The sequence below is a fragment of the Cololabis saira genome, chromosome 10 (genome assembly GCF_033807715.1).
Source record: "Cololabis saira isolate AMF1-May2022 chromosome 10, fColSai1.1, whole genome shotgun sequence".
NCBI lineage: Eukaryota > Metazoa > Chordata > Actinopteri > Beloniformes > Belonidae > Cololabis > Cololabis saira.
The window spans coordinates 6,345,450-6,364,554 of NC_084596.1; the positions used below are offsets into that span (position 1 = coordinate 6,345,450).

Consider the following 19,105-nt stretch of genomic DNA (forward strand, 5'->3'; position numbering starts at 1 on the left):
ACCGTCACTGCCAGGGTTTTTGAGAAAGCTTTAAACCAGTCAGGAGTGCGTAGAAAAAGAGAGCTCTGTTCATTCAAATGTCAATTATCAATCTTCTCCAAGTCTATGGTCTCTTTTTAAGAGGATGCCTCTCTGGTGATCTGCCAGGCCCGTTAAAGCTTGGTTGTGTTTCCTTGACGTGCATAAAGCTTGTACAAGGTTGAAAAATGGAATGGCGACCGCCATCCAGCACATGGGTCTTGAACGTGTTAACGGTCGGCTTATGTACGTTACCCAAGCACACCTCTCCTATCACCACTCAGCCCAGATCCAGACGTTGGGCAAAGGGAGCATCATGTGTTCCGTTTATCTGCCGCCTGACCTTGTGTGCTCTGAGCACGTTCCGAGTAGCAGAAGTATTTCAGCCTCTGGGTCCAGCTCTGGAATGTGTTTGGCAATATGAAGGAGATGAGGCTGGTGCAAAACTGCGCTGGGTGTTGGAATCTCCATCCGGTTGTTCGGGATCTCAGGACACTCAAGGAGTGGTGGAAGGGACATGAGGACTTTGCTATCCAGTGACTCGATTTGGTATCCCTCTGCCTTCTTGCCATATGTTTCTATAATGCCAGAGCAAGTTCTGAGATGATACCGAGAATGGTTTGCTCTCCACACTGAACACCTCGAAGAACTCTGGTCTAGCTAAGGAACGATTGCTCTGGTCATCAAGAATTACGTAGGCTTTGATGGCTTTGTTCTTGAAACCCTTGGGATAAATCTTTACAAGGCAGATCTTAGAGCATGAATGACCCCACTGACCTAGGCCACACACTTCAGTGCAGCTTGTCGTAACATCAGTCACGTTAGAATAATCTTCACCCTCCCCGCCATTCTCTTGTGGATGTGGAGGAGCGTTGACGCTCTGAGGTGATGGGCCAGGATACATGGCTGCATCATGATAGGTGCTGTCACATTCAGAGCACTTCACAGAAAATTTGCAGTCTAGCCATTTGGTCATGAGGTCCAATTCTTGGATTGCTGTGAGATGCACTTCAGTTGCTGCATTGGTGAATGAAGACTGCCATGCATGAAAATTCTCTGGCTTATCATTGAATTGGTACAGTCCTGATGTAACAAGATCTCGTCGTGCCAAGTACTGTGCCAAGGATTCTGGGAGAGATGGTGTGATAGCTGGAGGTTTACTTTGGGGAGTGTGGTACTGAGCGTGTAAGTTTATGGGAGAATCTTCCTTTTTGACTTCAGATTTTGCCTCAACTCTGGTTGGCTCAGGTAGGTTTGATTCTGTAATGTTCACAGTTGGTCGCCATGTCTTGAAGCTGTCATGTGATTGTGCAGGTACTGGAGGTTTGACAGGTGGATCCGGTAACTGTGGGGAGGAAGACTGATTTTGAAGGTCAATCTGAGTTTGAACATATTCGCTGGTGCGTTTTATTCGAACCTTTTGTGATTCGGATTTGCCATTTTCCATTATGGCATGTACTTCTGCAGCATCTTCCCACACCTGTGCCTCCACCATGGCTGCATCTGCTTCTCGATGTAGCATTAGCACTTCCAACTCTGTGTCTATCCTAGTTGCTTCCAACTGATTTTGAGCATCTCTTGTTATCCTTTCTGCTTCTCTGGCAGCCTTTTCCATTTTCAGTTTAGCTTCTTGGTTAGCATATGATGCTCTCACCTTGGCAGCTTCGGCTTTAGCTCTGGCGCGGGCCACACTTGATGCCGATGACTTGCTGCTCCTAGAACTGAATACAGACGACTTGTTGCTTGCTTCCATCTTGACTCCACTTAAACATCAAATGGTGCCTTTTCACTGTAGTGTTCTCGTTCAGTGTGTTGAAACTCTGACTAAACACCAAGTTAAACCATCGCTAATGAAGACAGAGTCGTAGTAAGGTTGAGCGTTTACTGTCACACTTCTTCATTAACATCGTGGTGAAAACTGTGAATAAAACAATACAAAATATTCTGTTTTTAACTAAATATTGCATTGTACATGAATTTAAACATGAATTCACATCACTCTATGCACTTTAAGTAGAAATTAAAATGTTTTTTAACATGTAAGTAAATGTAAATAAAACTTCCTTTTTTCCTTTGTTCATCAAATGTAGTTTTTTAACAAAGCATTACTATTTATGTTTTTTAACATCTAAACATTTAAACATTAAATATAGGAATTTACAGCATTTCCTCTATGATGTTTTCTAGCAGACGGAAGCAGATAATGGCCCAATCCCAATCTCCACCCTCGCAGACTCGTAGACTTACGTGCGCGCTCCCACACCTTGCGTAAGGGCTTAGGGCTGTCCCATTCCTTAAGTGGTCAAGTGCGCGAGGGCTCTCGGCAGCCATTTTGAGCCCTTACTGCCCCCTTCCCGCAAGTCAGCATCCCAGCACACTCTGGGAAAGGGAATTACCCACAGTTCATTGCGTTGTGACATGAAAGGAGGTTACCAGGGAGAATGTAAACAAAACAGGGGGCGGAGGAAAAGGAACCATGTGCGACTGCGAGAAGAAAGTTCACCTGTAAATATAAATACATAAATAAATACTGGTGATTTAAATTCAGAAACTGTTGTCCCGTGATGATTTTTCAACGGCCCTATTATTTCCTTTACAAACAAGGAGCGACCAACAAACATATTATTTAACTATTGTTCTTTGGTTTAAATATATATATATATATATATATATATATATATATATATATATATATATATATATATATATATATATATATATATATATATATTTCTCTTTTCTTTTTTTTTAGCATGTTCGAAATAAAGTTCCGATTCATTCAATCGGAGGGAAGAAAACCAAAAAAAAGGACAAATGAAGTTTTGGACTTTCTTCAAGACTAAAGACCAAAAGAGAGGCTGAGGGAGCTGGATGAAAAGGAGGAGGAGAGGGAAAGGAAGAGGGATGACCAGTTATCTAAGTTAATTGACATTTGTGGGAAGATGGAGGTCAAAATGTAGTTTTCTTCATCATTTTTTCATTCATAATTTGAGGTTCAATTTCATTTGTTTTCATTTTATATTAGTCCAATGTTTTTCAATCCTGGTCCTGGTGGGCCCCAGTCCTGCATGTTTTAGATGCTACCCTGCTTCAGCACACCGTGATAAAAGTACTTGTGTCATCAACAGAGCTGTGCAGACCTTGGTGACAAGCTAATGAGGACCTTTAATTAGAATCAGGTGTGTTGGTGCAGGGAAACATCTAAAACATGCAGGACAGGGGCCCACGAGGACCAGGATTGAGAAGCACTGTATTAGACAAATCCTCAGTTGACCTGCTGGTGTTGAATAAACAAGACTTGCTTTTCTTTCATCTGAGTACAGTGTTTGAATTAAGATTCCCTTTGTTAACAGAAATGCATACATGTAAATACTAGCAAGATAGTTTTAGATCCAACACAAACAAGTCAGGCAGTTATTTAGTTATTCATTTATTTATGACCACAAAATTTAAACAATTTCAGCAAGTTGAACAAAAACGTTGCAGTAAATAGTAATAATATAACTGAAATATTTAGCTCAGGTTACAATCAATTTATACGCTCTCTTACAAAAATGAAATGACATCATGCTGAAAAATGGAAAGTAATATTAGATGGTCATAACACAGCTGGAATATTTAACTCAGTTTACACACGCTTACAAAAAAGAAATTACTCGGCGATTGATCCTGGCATACTGGATGTGCTGGTATGGGTAGATTGAAAGAAAGACAATGTTAACAAGGAAATACATATTGTACTGTGCGCATGTTTAAATTGTGTTCTTTGTTGAATTTTATGCTCCTTTATATAGGCTACCACTTTGTTTTCAAACATCCGGATGATCATTCCTAAACTTATAATACCGGTAGGTAACATTTTGATCTGACTAGGAATTTTGTAAATTGAAATTTTAAATAAAGTTTATTGAAAAAAAAACAACAAAAAAACAGACGTTTTTATCTGACTTGTTTCCGGTTTCTGCTAAGTGTGTCCCATTCCTATTTATACCATTTGGAGCCCTCACACCCTCGCACACTTGATCACGTGACGCTGACGTCACTGAAAGTCTGTGAGGGCTCAGGGCTTGAGGGTTTAGGGTGGAGTTTGGGATTGGGCCTATATTCAGAGCATGCACCACATGTCTGCCACCATTTTCTCAAGAACAGGAAGTGCTTAACAGGACGTGATGTCATCAGTGACCAAATCGAAAATAAATCATTCTTTTAAACAAGTTAAACTTATAGCAGATTAATACATCATTTCAAACTGTAATGAATACTAAATAATTATTTAAGAGACAAATAAATAAGAAACAAAAGAATGCCTTAGAGGCAGCACACTCCCATTAAAGGCCATTTCTGTCCTCCGGTAAGGCAACCATTAGAATCCAGGGTGGAACACCAGGGGGATCTAAATCGGGCTCACAGAGAACTCCCTGTTGTGTTACTTCGGTAGCACACGTACTAAAATTGGAACGATACAGAGAAGATTAGCATGGGCCCTGGCGCAAGGATGACACGCACAATTGTGGAGCGTTCCCAATTTTTCCTTTCATCCTGAATGTTTTATGCCACCCTTTTTTAAATGATCAAATATTGTGTGTATTATTGAACTCCGTACCCTCCGTGAGGGTAGCTAAACCAAAGTGACCTGTAAAGAATGAATGTGAGTTAGGAGACCTGGTCTAACTATCTGAAGGCTCTATAACCACAGAGGGACTTGAACCCTCAATCTTCTGATCCGAAGTCAGCCGCCTTGTCCATTAGGCCATGTGGTCCACGAGTTGCTCTTCTGAGGCTACTTTTGCGCCCTGGGTGAACTGTCCAACATTCAGATAAATCAATCACCGCTTAGGAGGCAGGTAACCATATATGGTAAGTATAAAAGTTACCATCGTTCATAGCTCTGTTACTTCACATAAAGCCAGGACAGTAGTGGAACAGGTTTGTGTACTAAATATATCACAGTGAGGTGAAATAAACCTGCTCCAGAGGTAGAATGAACTTGTTGTGTCAACAGGGTTTTTATAACAAGTTGAAGACGTGTGTTGAGGGCCCTGTGGCTTAGTTGGTCAAAGCATCTGTCTTGTAAACAGGAGATCCTGGGTTCAAATCCCAGCAGAGCCTTTAAACTCATGAAGACAAAGGTAAGGATGTAACTCCTTTAATGTTTGAAACCACGTACTTTGTGGAAAAAAAAGTATCCAATTTCTGGGTTTTCCACACGGTTGGATAAAGTCCTCTCCTCTGTTAGGGAGGAAACTGTTTGTCAACAATTACAATGTTTCTCAGTGTAGTAAGTGCTCATCAGTGAACTGTCGTTGGCTGACCGTCACTGCCAGGGTTTTTGAGAAAGCTTTAACCCAGTCAGGAGTGCGTAGAAAAAGAGAGCTCTGTTCATTCAAATGTAAATTATCAATCTTCTCCAAGTCTATGGTCTCTTTTTAAGAGGATGCCTCTCTGGTGATCTGCCAGGCCCGTTAAAGCTTGGTTGTGTTTCCTTGACGTGCATAAAGCTTGTACAAGGTGGAAAAATGGAATGGCGACCGCCATCCAGCACATGGGTCTTGAACGTGTTAACGGTCGGCTTATGTACGTTACCCAAGCACACCTCTCCTATCACCACTCAGCCCAGATCCAGACGTTGGGCAAAGGGAGCATCATGTGTTCTGTTTATCTGCCGCCTGACCTTGTGTGCTCTGAGCACGTCTCTTCCGAGTAGCAGAAGTATTTCAGCCTCTGGGTCCAGCTCTGGAATGTGTTTGGCAATATGAAGGAGATGAGGCTGGTGCAAAACTGCGCTGGGTGTTGGAATCTCCATCCGGTTGTTCGGGATCTCAGGACACTCAAGGAGTGGTGGAAGGGACATGAGGACTTTGCTATCCAGTGACTCGACTTGGTATCCCTCTGCCTTCTTGCCATATGTTTCTATAATGCCAGAGCAAGTTCTGAGATGATACGAGAATGGTTCGCTCTCCACACTGAACACCTCGAAGAACTCTGGTCTAGCTAAGGAACGATTGCTTTGATCATCAAGAATTACGTAGAACAAATGGCTTTGTTCTTGAAACCCTTGGGATAAATCTTTACAAGGCAGATCTTAGAGCATGAATGAGCCCACTGACCTAGGCCACAAACTTCATTGCAGCTTGTCGTAACATCAGTCACGTTAGAATAATCTTCTCCCTCCCCGCCATTCTCTTGTGGATGTGGAGGAGCGTTGACGGTCTGAGGTGATGGGCCAGGATGCATGGCTGCATCATGATAGGTGCTGTCACATTCAGAGCACTTCACAGAAAATTTGCAGTCTTTGGCAAGGTGGGAGGTCGAACCACAACACTTGAAACATATTCCTTTCTCTTTCAGGAAGGCCTTTCTGTCCTCGAGGAGTTTGTTTCTGAATGTCCTGCATTTTGTAAGCGGATGTGGTTTGTTGTGTAGTGGGCAGTTCTTGTTAGGGTCGTTGTTGGTCATAGAGACATCTGTTTTGTGTACTGTGATGGGTTTGTTGGTATTAAAGTTCTTCACAGTGAATTTATCTGGTTTTGCGAGGGCCGTGTTGTTGCTTTGATGAAAGAAGCTAGGGTCATTTCGTTTCTTTGCCTCATTGCACACAAAAGCACAAAAATAGTCAAAGGGAGGGAAGCGGCCATGGTTGTCTTCTTTGTACCATGACCCAGACGACACCCACTTCTCCTGAAGCCCATATGGGAGCTTGTCCACAATTGGTCCAATTCCACGGGAGGTGTCGAGATATGACAAACCTGTAAGGTATCCATCCTCCTTGGCTCCTTGTATCTCCATAAGCAGATCTTCAAGTTCACGCAACTTGGTGTGATCCTTGGCTGAAATCTTAGGAAAACTGTCCAACCGCTGAAACAGTGACTGTTCAATTATTTCAGGGGCAGCGTAGCAATCATGTAGTCTCTCCCAGGCTTTTTGTAAAGCCAGGTTGGGATTTTTTACATGCACTGAGCGAATGCGTCTCACCTGTTCGCCAGACTCTTTTCCTAGCCATTTGGTCATGAGGTCCAATTCTTGGATTGCTGTGAGATGCACTTCAGCTGCTGCATTGGTGAATGAGGACTTCCATGCACGAAAATTCTCTGGCTTATCATTGAATTGGGACAGTCCTGATGTAACTAGATCTCGTCGTGCCAAGTACTGTGCCAAGGATTCAGGGAGAGATGGTGTGATAGCTGGAGGTTTACTTTGGGGAGTGTGGTACTGAGCGTGTAAGTTTATGGGAGAATCTTCCTTTTTGACTTCAGATTTTGCCTCAACTCTGGTTGACTCAGGTAGGTTTGATTCTGTAATGTTCACAGTTGGTCGCCATGTCTTGAAGCTGTCATGTGATTGTGCAGGTACTGGAGGTTTGACAGGTGGATCTGGTAACTGTGGGGAGGAAGACTGATTTTGAAGGTCAATCTGAGTTTGAACGTATTCGATTCGCTGGTGCGTTTTATTCTAACCTTTTCTGATTCGGATTTTCCATTTTCCATTATGGCATGTATTTCTGCAGCATCTTCCCACACCTGTGCCTCCACCATGGCTGCATCTGCTTCTCAATGTAGCATTAGCACTTCCAACTCTGTGTCTATCCTAGTTGCTTCCAACTGATTTTGAGCATCTCTTGTTATCCTTTCTGCTTCTCTGGCAGCCTTTTCCATTTTCAGTTTAACTTCTTGGTTAGCATATGATGCTCTCACCTTGGCAGCTTCGGCTTTAGCTCTGGCGCGGGCCACACAGTCGTTGGCTGACCGTCACTGCCAGGGTTCTTGAGTAACTTTGATCCAGTCAGGAGTGGGTACAAAGAGAGAGCTCTGTTCATTCAAATGTCAATGACAGTTGTCATTATCAAACCTCTCCAAGTCTATGGTCTCTTTTTAAGAGGATGCTGTTTCCACATGTCTAACTGAATATACCTGCAAACATGAAGACAGTAATCTAGAAGTTGTTGTATAAACTGAGGGACAAATGGAGGTAAGTATCTTGTGATATTGGAGAAACCATCATCAAATAGTTACTTTCCCTGACATGGAGACTGCTCATCTGGTCGTAATGCTGGAAAACTGTGACGTCTCATTCAGCAGTTTCAGGTTCTTTCCTGCAGCGTTGGTGGTGTAGTGGTCACTCAGCATGGCTGCTTACCAAGCAGTTGACCTGGGTTTGATTCCAAGCCATCGCAGCAAACATGAGGGTGTTAAGAGTTCTCTTAACGCTGGGGGAAAGTTAGCAGTCTTTATGAAAATGAACTCAAACAGTCATTGGACAACAATACTCTGATCAGAATCACATAAAAGGTGTTTGTGTTTTGTTGAAGTGGAGATAGCAGCTGGGTTTCAGCTAAACATGCGGTGAAGTACCAGGAGAATGCTAGAGACAGACAGGTGGGAGGTGGACGGGTCCCTCACATTGTTCTGCTGCAGCTTGTTCTCCGGCTTCCTCCTCCTTATCTTTCATCTGGACTTTCACTAGTTTTTGTCCTGGCTCAGAGTGAACAAGTCCCACTTTGCTGCCATTAACATTGTTACATTATTGTTGTGAAACATGCAGGTCCCTCGGATTAAGAGTCTGATGCTCGACATCTGAGATACCGAGGTCTTGCATGAGAAATTTGTTTCTGTCTTTCCTCCATTTGTTTTTTTAATAGTTTAAGATGAATATTGAAAATGATGATGTCATTACTTAACAGTCAGAAATAGCTGTCAGCAGTTAATCCACCTGAACAGGGACTTGAACCCTGGACCCTCAGATTAAAAGTCTGACGCTCTTCCAGCTGAGCTACTCAGGTCATATTTGGAGTGTTTTGTTTATTCGTTTTCTTCATGTTTTTTCAAATATAAGGCATTTGAGAGGTTTTGAAAAGTCCTGGAGGAACTTTCAGTGGTTGTTCCTCTTAAACATGACAGGAAATGCTGCTAAATTCTGCTTTAAACGTTGCAGGTTTTTCTTCCATTGAAGTCTTTCTGTCTGGAAAAAGTCAGTCTTCAGTTTTCCAGTATTTAAACTTAATAACTGTGTATCAATGTCATTGGAAAGTCAGTGTCCATCTCATTTTGAACCTTAATATTGTTGCAGGGGATCTGAAAGATCACCATGTCCACCGTGCCCCAAAAGTCCTCTAACCACAGAGTGTCCTCTAAAAAGTGAATGTGAGTTAGGAGACCAGATCTAACTATCTGATGGTTAGCATGATGGTTAGGTTGAGATGAGTCTTGAAAATGATCAAGTTGTTTCTTTACAGTCAGGAACTGTGGTCATCAGATAATCACCTGAACAGGGACTTGAACCCTGGACCCTCAGATTAAAAGTCTGATGCTCTTCCAGCTGAGCTACTCAGGTGATATTTGTAGTGATTTATTTCCTCTTTTCTTCATGTTTTTACAGATATAAGGCATCTCAGAGGTAGACTTTACCTTGTAAGGCAGTGTAAGGAAGTTTATAAGGAGGTGTGACCATGAAGAACCACTCTTCTGTTATTCAGCAGGCGGGCCATTAGAAGGCCGTCTATTAAGTTTGGTAAGATATAAAGACGTTCACAGTCACGATAGCCAGGAACCGAACCTGGGCCGACTGCTTGGAAAGAAATGTAAAACTAACTTAATGTAGGCTGATGTTACCTATTAATGCATGCTGGGGATAACACAAAAAAACCCACTGATTAGTTTTGAAATACATTATCTACAATTAACAACTGCAAGTTGTTAATTGCAACTGCAAGTCTTCTTGCATGTTCAAACATTAACCGTTGTTGGCAGGATTTGAACCTGCGCGGGGAATGGATTTCAAGTCCATCGCCTTAACCACTCGGCCACAACAACTTGTCACATGCTTGAACATTTGGCTGAAATAAATGTGTGTTTGTTTGAATCAGAATCATTAGTCTGAGGTTTGTTCCCGTACTTATCTCACAGCTAACCTGCCGGGACCAATTTCATTGTGAACTATTGATTACAGATTATCAGATGTCCTTGTTAGTATAGTGGACAGTATCTCTGCCTGTCACGCAGAAGACCGGGGTTCGATTCCCCAACGGGGAGAAAGCCTGTTTTGGATATGCATGACTGATACATATGAACAATGGTCAATAAGATATAAATCACTCTTCCACACACCATAGGCAGTTGTGCTTTTCCTGCTAAAAAAGCTGTCATTGATGAAGTTCTTCTAATACAAGACAGTGCTGTAAATCTTCCAGTGGATGATATTCTCTGTTCACTGAGAGGTCCTGATCCAGAAGTTCAGCCAGACAAGGAACCTTTTTCATGTGAGACAAACACGATAGCCACTAAACTACAGAAACTGTGCAACAGGTTATTGATCATCATTCAGTTTCTATTTCTATTCCCCCTTAATGTTATAAAAAACATCCAGCAGGTATGATGTGACCGTGATTGTTTGTTTGCCGGGTATGTGTTTTGTGGCTCGTTGGTCTAGTAGTATGATTCTCACTTTGGGTGCGAGAGGTCCCGGGTTCAATTCCCGGACGAGCCCCAGAGATTTATGCAATTTGTAGTTTTTCTCCTCCAAGTAGCAAAGTCTCATTCATTCATAGTTCATGGTGGTGAAATGGAAAAATGCCATGTAGCTTAAAAAAAAGAAAGGCACTTTGAAGGTTTCTTAACCAAAGTTAAATCACGCATTCAATTCTTATAAAAGAGATGTGGACTGATTGAGAGAGAGGTAATGTCTGGATAGTCTGTTCTATGACTTTAATGCTTTGCTTTTCTTCACTTGTCCAACATGGTGGGGTACTCCTCCAATTCTTCTTGACCAAATGTGTATTTCTTTACGTGGTGTAAAGGTCTCTTCTCTTCAAACGTATAAGTTCATCAGTGGACTCTGAAGTTGAAAACCAGCTCATCTTGGATGAATTGGAGCAATCCAGGATTTCCTTTGTACATGTGCCATCAAGTACTTTCTCTGACAAAACTCAAACATTAAACAAAAGTGTCCATAAAGTGGAAGTACATCAGTTATCCTTTCTTTAAATCTGAAATAAATATGTTTGTTTGATTGAATCAGAAACATTAGTCAACTAAATGTAGTAATACAACCCCTTTAAGAGAGCATAACGTGTTTCCCTGGAGGTCTAGTGGGCAGGATTTGCTGCTTTCACTACCATGGCCCAGGTTCAATTTACATTCAGTGTAGAAATATGATCACTTTCTTCTTCTATTGTATATATGTTTGTGCTTCTGTCTGATTGTTGCGTTGGCTGCCTAACCTCTTTGTAAGTATGACCAATTCAACTGTGCCCATGTCTTCATCAAACTGGACATCATTTCAGCAGTTGAATGTCCACCTGTTCTTCAAGAAAATATGTAAGGAATTAGCTTTAAAAACCAAAAACCGTTAGTTTTTTTGGTTGAAACACAAGTCAGACTTGGGCATTAGCATTGGCCCAAAACAAACACTGACAATGTTTCTCAGTGTAGTAAGTGCTTCCTGTTGGTCCATAACATTATCTAAGCAGTAGAAAGCAGACTGAACTCTCATCACATTTTACCAGCCCTCATGAATATTGAGGTGATTATTGGTCATCAGTGAACAGTCGTTGGCTGACCGTCACTGCCAGGGTTCTTGAGAAAGCTTTGATCCAGTCAGGAGTTGGTACAAAGAGAGATCTGTTCATTCAAATGTCAATGACAGTTGTCATTATCAAACCTCTCCAGGGCCCTCATTTATCAATCGTGCGTAGAAAAGGTCCTAAATTCTATCGTAGGAATGAAATTTAGAATGTGTGTAAGTACAAAAAAATCCGGATTTATCAAACGTGCGGACGCTGGTCGTACGCACATCAGTGATGATAAATCCCACCTGTTCTAAACTGCCGTGCTCGTGCATGGTTACCGTCATTTGCATTCAGAAACGCCTCCAATTGGCCATATATGGAGCAACAACAGCTCCCGCTTGGAGGTTTACAAACTTTATTGAACAAAATTCTGTAGAGTTAACAACAAAAGGCATATGAAACAAAATAATCAATTATCTACAAATATTCAACATTTGGGGGGGTTGAGAGCAAAAAAAAAAAGATACATTTACTGACAAGCTATGGGAAGTGTATTAATAAAAATAAAGAAACAAAGACATTGTTTCATATAAGCTTTTGGCAATATCGTTTTTTTCACGGATTAGTTTTAGAGACGCTTCTCAATCCTGGTCCTCGTGTTCCCTGTCCTGCATGTTTTAGATGTTTCCCTGCACCAACACACCTGATTCTAATTAATGGTCCTAATTAGCTTGTCACCAATGTCTGCACAACTCTGTTGATGACACAGGTACTTTTATCAAGGTGCGCTGAAGCAGGGTATTATCTAAAACATGCAGGACTACAGGGGGCCATGAGGACCAGGGTTGAGAAACACTGGCCGCTAAATACAGTTTACATTCATTTTTCAGATTTACAATGGAGGGTTTGCTGTTATTCCATTTGCATTTATGTATGTGATATTTACCTAGTAAAATAATTATGTTGACCATGTTTGATATATTTCTTGGAAGATTATCCATAAATTAAGATTTGGTTGGAGTCAAAAGCTCCTGCTTGGAGGTGCAAACACCAACCGAGCTGTTCTGCAGAATAAATGAGTCGTGCGTTCAGGCCACCGGGCAACGACGGGCAACAGAGACATAGTTGCATCGCAGATTATTTGTGCATTGATTGAATGAAATCCTTTCATGTTCACGTAACTGAATTCATTATGTGATGGTGCTTTTATGGCAATGTGGGTGCAATCTAGCTCCAATTATGTTTGGGAATCCGGCGATCGCATGAAATCCTCGTTTAATTTCGATTTGGTGATGTGTGTATGGAAACTGGGTGTAAATTATGGCCAGAGAAATTATTGCATCCAACACTGCCGGCATGATTTTGCTTAGTATCGGCTGCGAAATGCCGCATATGTCAAAATGTTCCGGTGGCAAAAAATCCCAGGGTGGACAGGAGCTGGATGTGACTGGGATGGCTTGCGTTTTGTCTCTCGCTCCATTATAGGTTGTAAATCACGGCATAAATCCATCAGAATGTTTTTGGGGAAGCGCTACCTGCTGAGAAGCCGCTCCGTGCTCTCACTGATCAACAGATCAGCGCGCTCTTTGAAAACGCGCTCTCTGCGGAGCGTGTTTTTGCGGAGCGCACGGTCTCTAAATCCTCCAACACTGCAAGATAAGCCATGGTACTTGTATTTTCTTTTCAGGTCGTCCTGCCAAAGCTGTCTTTTATAGCTTGTCACACCAATTATTCAAAATGTCTGATGTCTTATGGATAATTTTTATTAATTGGAGGAAACGGGGAACATGTGCACATGTTCCCCGTTCAGTCACAGTTCAGCGATCTCAAACTTCACATGTAAAGTTTGAGACTCTTTTAATGGGTTCTATTTGTAGTTTCACTGTTCTACCACTATGTTTTGTGCGTACGCATGGTCGGAGCTGTGCGTATATTTACACGTGTTTCTGCGCACAAATACATGTTGATAAATACCATACTTTGCCTGAGAATGCTCGTACGCACGCTTTACGCACAGATCTGTGCGTACGCACTGTTGATAAATGAGGGCCCAGGGCCCTCATTTATCAACAGTGCGTAGAAAAGGTCCTAAATTCTGTCGTAGGAGTGAAATTTAGAATGTGTGTAAGTACAAAAAAATCCGGATTTATCAAACGTGCGGACGCTGGTCGTACGCACATCAGTGATGATAAATCCCACCTGTTCTAAACTGCCGTGCTCGTGCACGGTCACCGTCATTTGCATTCAGAAACGCCTCCAATTGACCATATATGGAGCAACAACAGCTCCCGCTTGGAGGTTTTCAAACTTTATTGAACAAAATTCTGTAGAGTTAACAACAAAAGGCATATGAAACAAAATAATCAATTATCTACAAATATTCAACATTTGGGGGGGTTGAGAGCAAAAAAAAAAAAAAAAGATACATTTACTGACAAGCTATGGGAAGTGTATTAATAAAAATGAAGAAACAAAGACATCGTTTCAGATAAGCTTTTGGCAATATCGTTTTTTTCACAGTGTTTCTCAATCCTGGTCCTCGTGGGCCCCTGTCCTGCGTCATGTTTTAGATGTTTCCCTGCACCAACACACCTGATTCTAATTAATGGTCCTAATTAGCTTGTCACCAATGTCTGCACAGCTCTGTTGATGACACAGGTACTTTTATCAAGGTGCGCTGAAGCAGGGTATTATCTAAAACATGCAGGACAGGGGCCCATGAGGAACAGGATTGAGAAACACTGGCCGCTAAATACAGTTTACATTCATTTTTCAGATGTACAATGGAGGGGTTTTCTGTTATTCCATTTGCATTTATGTATGTGATATTTACCTAGTAAAATAATTATGTTGACCATGTTTGATATATTTCTTGGAAGATTATCCATAAATTAAGATTTGGTTGGAGTCAAAAGCTCCTGCTTGGAGGTGCAAACACCAACCGAGCTGTTCTGCAGAATAAATGAGTCGTGCGTTCAGGCCACCGGGCAACGACGGGCAACAGAGACATAGTTGCATCGCAGATTATTTGTGCATTGATTGAATGAAATCCTTTCATGTTCACGTAACTGAATTCATTATGTGATGGTGCTTTTATGGCAATGTGGGTGCAATCTAGCTCCAATTATGTTTGGGAATCCGGCGATCGCATGAAATCCTCGTTTAATTTCGATTTGGTGATGTGTGTATGGAAACTGGGTGTAAATTATGGCCAGAGAAATTATTGCATCCAACACTGCCGGCATGATTTTGCTTAGTATCGGCTGCGAAATGCCGCATATGTCAAAATGTTCCGGTGGCAAAAAATCCCAGGGTGGACAGGAGCTGGATGTGACTGGGATGGCTTGCGTTTTGTCTCTCGCTCCATTATAGGTTGTAAATCACGGCATAAATCCATCAGAATGTTTTTGGGGAAGCGCTACCTGCTGAGCAGCCGCTCCGTGCTCTCACTGAACAGATCAGCGCGCTCTTTGAAAACGCGCTCTCTGCGGAGCGCGTTTTTGCGGAGCGCACGGTCTCTAAATCCTCCAACACTGCAAGATAAGCCATGGTACTTGTATTTTCTTTTCAGGTCGTCCTGCCAAAGCTGTCTTTTATAGCTTGTCACACCAATTATTCAAAATGTCTGATGTCTTATGGATAATTTTTATTAATTGGAGGAAACGGGGAACATGTGCACATCTCAAACTTCGGTCTCAAACTTCACATGTAAAGTTTGAGACTCTTTTAATGGGTTCTATTTGTAGTTTCACTGTTCTACCACTATGTTTTGTGCGTACGCATGGTCGGAGCTGTGCGTATATTTACACGTGTTTCTGCGCACAAATACATGTTGATAAATACCATACTTTGCCTGAGAATGCTCGTACGCACGCTTTACGCACAGATCTGTGCGTACGCACTGTTGATAAATGAGGGCCCAGGGCCCTCATTTATCAACAGTGCGTAGAAAAGGTCCTAAATTCTGTCGTAGGAGTGAAATTTAGAATGTGTGTAAGTACAAAAAAATCCGGATTTATCAAACGTGCGGACGCTGGTCGTACGCACATCAGTGATGATAAATCCCACCTGTTCTAAACTGCCGTGCTCGTGCACGGTTACCGTCATTTGCATTCAGAAACGCCTCCAATTGACCATATATGGAGCAACAACAGCTCCCGCTTGGAGGTTTTCAAACTTTATTGAACAAAATTCTGTAGAGTTAACAACAAAAGGCATATGAAACAAAATAATCAATTATCTACAAATATTCAACATTTGGGGGGGTTGAGAGCAAAAAAAAAAAAAAAAGATACATTTACTGACAAGCTATGGGAAGTGTATTAATAAAAATGAAGAAACAAAGACATCGTTTCAGATAAGCTTTTGGCAATATCGTTTTTTTCACAGTGTTTCTCAATCCTGCTCCTCGTGGGCCCCTGTCCTGCGTCATGTTTTAGATGTTTCCCTGCACCAACACACCTGATTCTAATTAAAGGTCCTAATTAGCTTGTCACCAAAGTCTGCACAGCTCTGTTGATGACACAGGTACTTTTATCACGGTGTGCTGAAGCATGGTAGCATCTAAAACATGCAGGACAGGGACCCACGAGGAGCAGGATTGAGAAACACTGCGCTAAGTACAGTTTACATTCATTTTTCAGTTGTACAATGGAGGGTTTGCTGTTATCCATTTGCATTTATGTATGTGATATTTGGCTTGTAAAATAATTATGTTGACCATGTTTGATATATTTCTTGGAAGATTATCCATATAAATTAAGATTTGGTTGGAGTCAAAAGCTCCTGCTTGGAGGTGCAAACACCAATAAAGCTGTTCTGCAGAATAAATGAGTGTTGCATTCCTGCAGGCCACCGGGCAACGACGAGCAACAGAGACATAGTTGCATCGCAGATTATTTGTGCATTGATTGAATGAAATCCTTTCATGTTCACGTAACTAAATTCATTGTGTGATGGTGCTTTTATTGCGATTTGGGTGCAATATAGCTCCAATTATGTTTGGGAATCCGGCGATGGCGTGAAATCCTCGTTTAATTTGGGCTTGTTGGTGATGTGTGTATGGAAACTGGGTGTAAATTAGGGCCAGAGAAATTATTGCATACAACACTGCCGGCATGATTCTGCTGCGAAATGCCGCATGTCTCCAATCTCTCTCTGAAATGTTCCGGTGGACAAACATCCCAGGGTGGACAGGAGCTGGATGTGACTGGGATGGAGCTAAATCACAGCATAGATCCATCAGAATGTTTTTGGGGAAGCGGTACCTGTGAGAAGCCGCTCCGTGCTCTCACTGAACAGATCACGCTCTTTGAAAACGCGCTCTCTGCGGAGCGTGTTTTTGCTCCGCAGAGCGCACGGTCTCTAAATCCTCCAACAGTGCAAGATAAGCCATGGTACTTGTATTTTCTTTTCAGGTCGTCCTGCCAAAGCTGTCTTTTATAGCTTGTCACACCAATTATTCAAAATGTCTGAATTACTTATGGAGAATTTTTATTAATTGGAGGAAACGGGGAACATGTGCACATGTTCCCCGTTCAGTCACAGTTCAGCGATCTCAAACTTCACATGTAAAGTTTGAGACTCTTTTAATGGGTTCTATTTGTAGTTTCACTGTTCTACCACTAGGTTTTGTGCGTACGCATAGTCGGAGCTGTGCATATATTTACACGTGTTTCTGCGCACAAATACATGTTGATAAATACCATACTTTGCGTGGGAATGCTCGTACGCACGCTTTACGCACAGATCTGTGCGTACGCACGGTTGATAAATGAGGGCCCAGGTCTATGGTCTCTTTCTAAGAGAATGGTGTAATGCAATGGATGACAACACATGTCTAACTGAATATACCTGCAAACATGCAGCTTATACAACAAGAAGTTGATGTATAAGCTAAGGGACAAATGGAGGTAAGTAGCTTGTGATATTGAAGAAACCATCATCAAAGAGTTACTTTCCCTGACATGACTGCTCACCTTCTCATGTGGCTGGAAAACTGTGACGTCTCATTCAGCTGTTTCAGGTACTTTCCTGCAGCGTTGTTGGTATAGCAGTCAACATGGCTGCTTGCCAAGCAGTTGACCTGGGTTTGATTCCCAGCCAATGCAAGAAACATGAGGTCTTCATAAGTGTAATGCTTTTTGTTGGGGAAGAATATGTTTTGGACAAACAGACTTTATGTATGTGTACATGGCTTCAAACTTTTTGGGGAAATGAGTCCTAATTGTTGACTTGACAGACATTAAATTAGACATATAGTCTCACACATATATGTGCAAGAAGACAGGTAACATATATATTTATGTGGTTCGTTCACTATTATTTAAGTTTGGGATCTGAAGATCTTTTTCTGTTTACCGACAACACCACCTTTGATTAGGGCCCAAGGACCCATACAAGGTCTCCATGACTTGTGTATTCTTCTACCAAGGCCTGAAACTTGTTAAAGGAAACATTTTACATGAATTATTGTCTCCCTTATGCACCACAACAGACGAGGTGGCCGAGTGGTTAAGGCGATGGACTGCTAATCCATTGTGTTCTGCACGCATGGGTTCGAATCCCATCCTTGTCGTGCTTGTTTCCTCCACGCTTTGAGTTGTTCCCTAAAGCTACTATGAGGTGTTTTTATCCCAGCCTGGCATGATGCTGTCCTTGCTTGAAATAACCTAAGATGCTCAGTAGCATTACCTGTAAGCTACACTTTTTCATATAGTATAGGCTGAATTCCAATCTCCACCCTCACAGACTCACACACTTACGTGCGCGCTCCTGCGACTTATGTATGGGTTTAGGGCTGTCCCATTCCTAAAGTGGTTAAGTGCGCGAGGGCTCCCGGCAGACTTTGAGCCCTTACTGCCCCCTTCCCGTAAGTCAGCATCTCCGCAGACTTTTGGAAAGGGAATTACCCACAGTTCATTGCGTTGTGACGTAAAAGGAGGTTACCAGGGGGAATGTAAACAAAACAGGGGGGGGAGGAAGAGGAACCATGTGCGACTGCGAGACGAAAGAAGTTCACCTGTAAGTATAAATACATAGCCCACTGGTGATTTAAATTCAGAAACTGTTGTCCCGTGATGATTTTTTAACTGCCTATTATTTCCTTTACAAACAGGGAGCGACCAACAAACGGAGGGAAGAAAAGCAAAAAAAGGACAAATGACGTTTTGGACTTTCTTCAACACTAAAGACAAGAAAAGAGGCTGAGGGAGCTGGATGAAAAGGAGGAGGAGAGGGACAAGAAGAGGGATGACCAGTTATCTATGGATGGATGGAATTTCTTTTGTTTTCATTTTATATTAGACAAATCCTCAGTTGACCTGGTGTTGAATAAACAAGACTTGCTTTTCTTTAATCTGAGTACAGTGTTTGAATTAAGATTCCCTATGTTAACAGAAATGCATACATGTAAATACTAGCAAGATAGTTTTAGATCCAACACAAACAAGTCAGGCAGTAATTTGGTTATTCATTTATTTATGACCACAAAATTTAAACAATTTCAGCAAGTTGTACAAAAACGTTGCAGTAAATAGTGATAATATAACTTAGCTCAGGTTACCATCAACCCCGGTTCAAATCCGG

At 41.9% G+C, this 19,105-nt stretch overlaps 8 non-coding genes across 8 annotated transcripts; 4 read left to right on the plus strand and 4 right to left on the minus strand.

The window, feature by feature from the left end:
* The first annotated feature begins 4,441 nt into the window (after positions 1–4,441).
* LOC133453218 (U6 spliceosomal RNA) lies at positions 4,442–4,548 on the plus strand. The gene has a single exon (XR_009783340.1). It is a non-coding gene; the product is annotated as a U6 spliceosomal RNA (small nuclear RNA).
* A 157-nt stretch (positions 4,549–4,705) lies between these two features.
* trnar-ucg (transfer RNA arginine (anticodon UCG)) lies at positions 4,706–4,778 on the minus strand. Its single transcript has one exon. It is a non-coding gene; the product is annotated as a tRNA-Arg (tRNA).
* A 275-nt stretch (positions 4,779–5,053) lies between these two features.
* trnat-ugu (transfer RNA threonine (anticodon UGU)) lies at positions 5,054–5,127 on the plus strand. The gene has a single exon. It is a non-coding gene; the product is annotated as a tRNA-Thr (tRNA).
* A 3,594-nt stretch (positions 5,128–8,721) lies between these two features.
* trnak-uuu (transfer RNA lysine (anticodon UUU)) lies at positions 8,722–8,794 on the minus strand. Its single transcript has one exon. It is a non-coding gene; the product is annotated as a tRNA-Lys (tRNA).
* Positions 8,795–9,272: 478 nt separating this feature from the next.
* Positions 9,273–9,345, minus strand: trnak-uuu (transfer RNA lysine (anticodon UUU)). Its single transcript has one exon. It is a non-coding gene; the product is annotated as a tRNA-Lys (tRNA).
* Positions 9,346–9,749: 404 nt separating this feature from the next.
* trnas-uga (transfer RNA serine (anticodon UGA)) lies at positions 9,750–9,824 on the minus strand. Its single transcript has one exon. It is a non-coding gene; the product is annotated as a tRNA-Ser (tRNA).
* Positions 9,825–10,425: 601 nt separating this feature from the next.
* trnap-ugg (transfer RNA proline (anticodon UGG)) lies at positions 10,426–10,497 on the plus strand. The gene has a single exon. It is a non-coding gene; the product is annotated as a tRNA-Pro (tRNA).
* A 7,516-nt stretch (positions 10,498–18,013) lies between these two features.
* On the plus strand, positions 18,014–18,095 carry trnas-gcu (transfer RNA serine (anticodon GCU)). The gene has a single exon. It is a non-coding gene; the product is annotated as a tRNA-Ser (tRNA).
* The last annotated feature ends 1,010 nt before the right edge of the window (positions 18,096–19,105 follow it).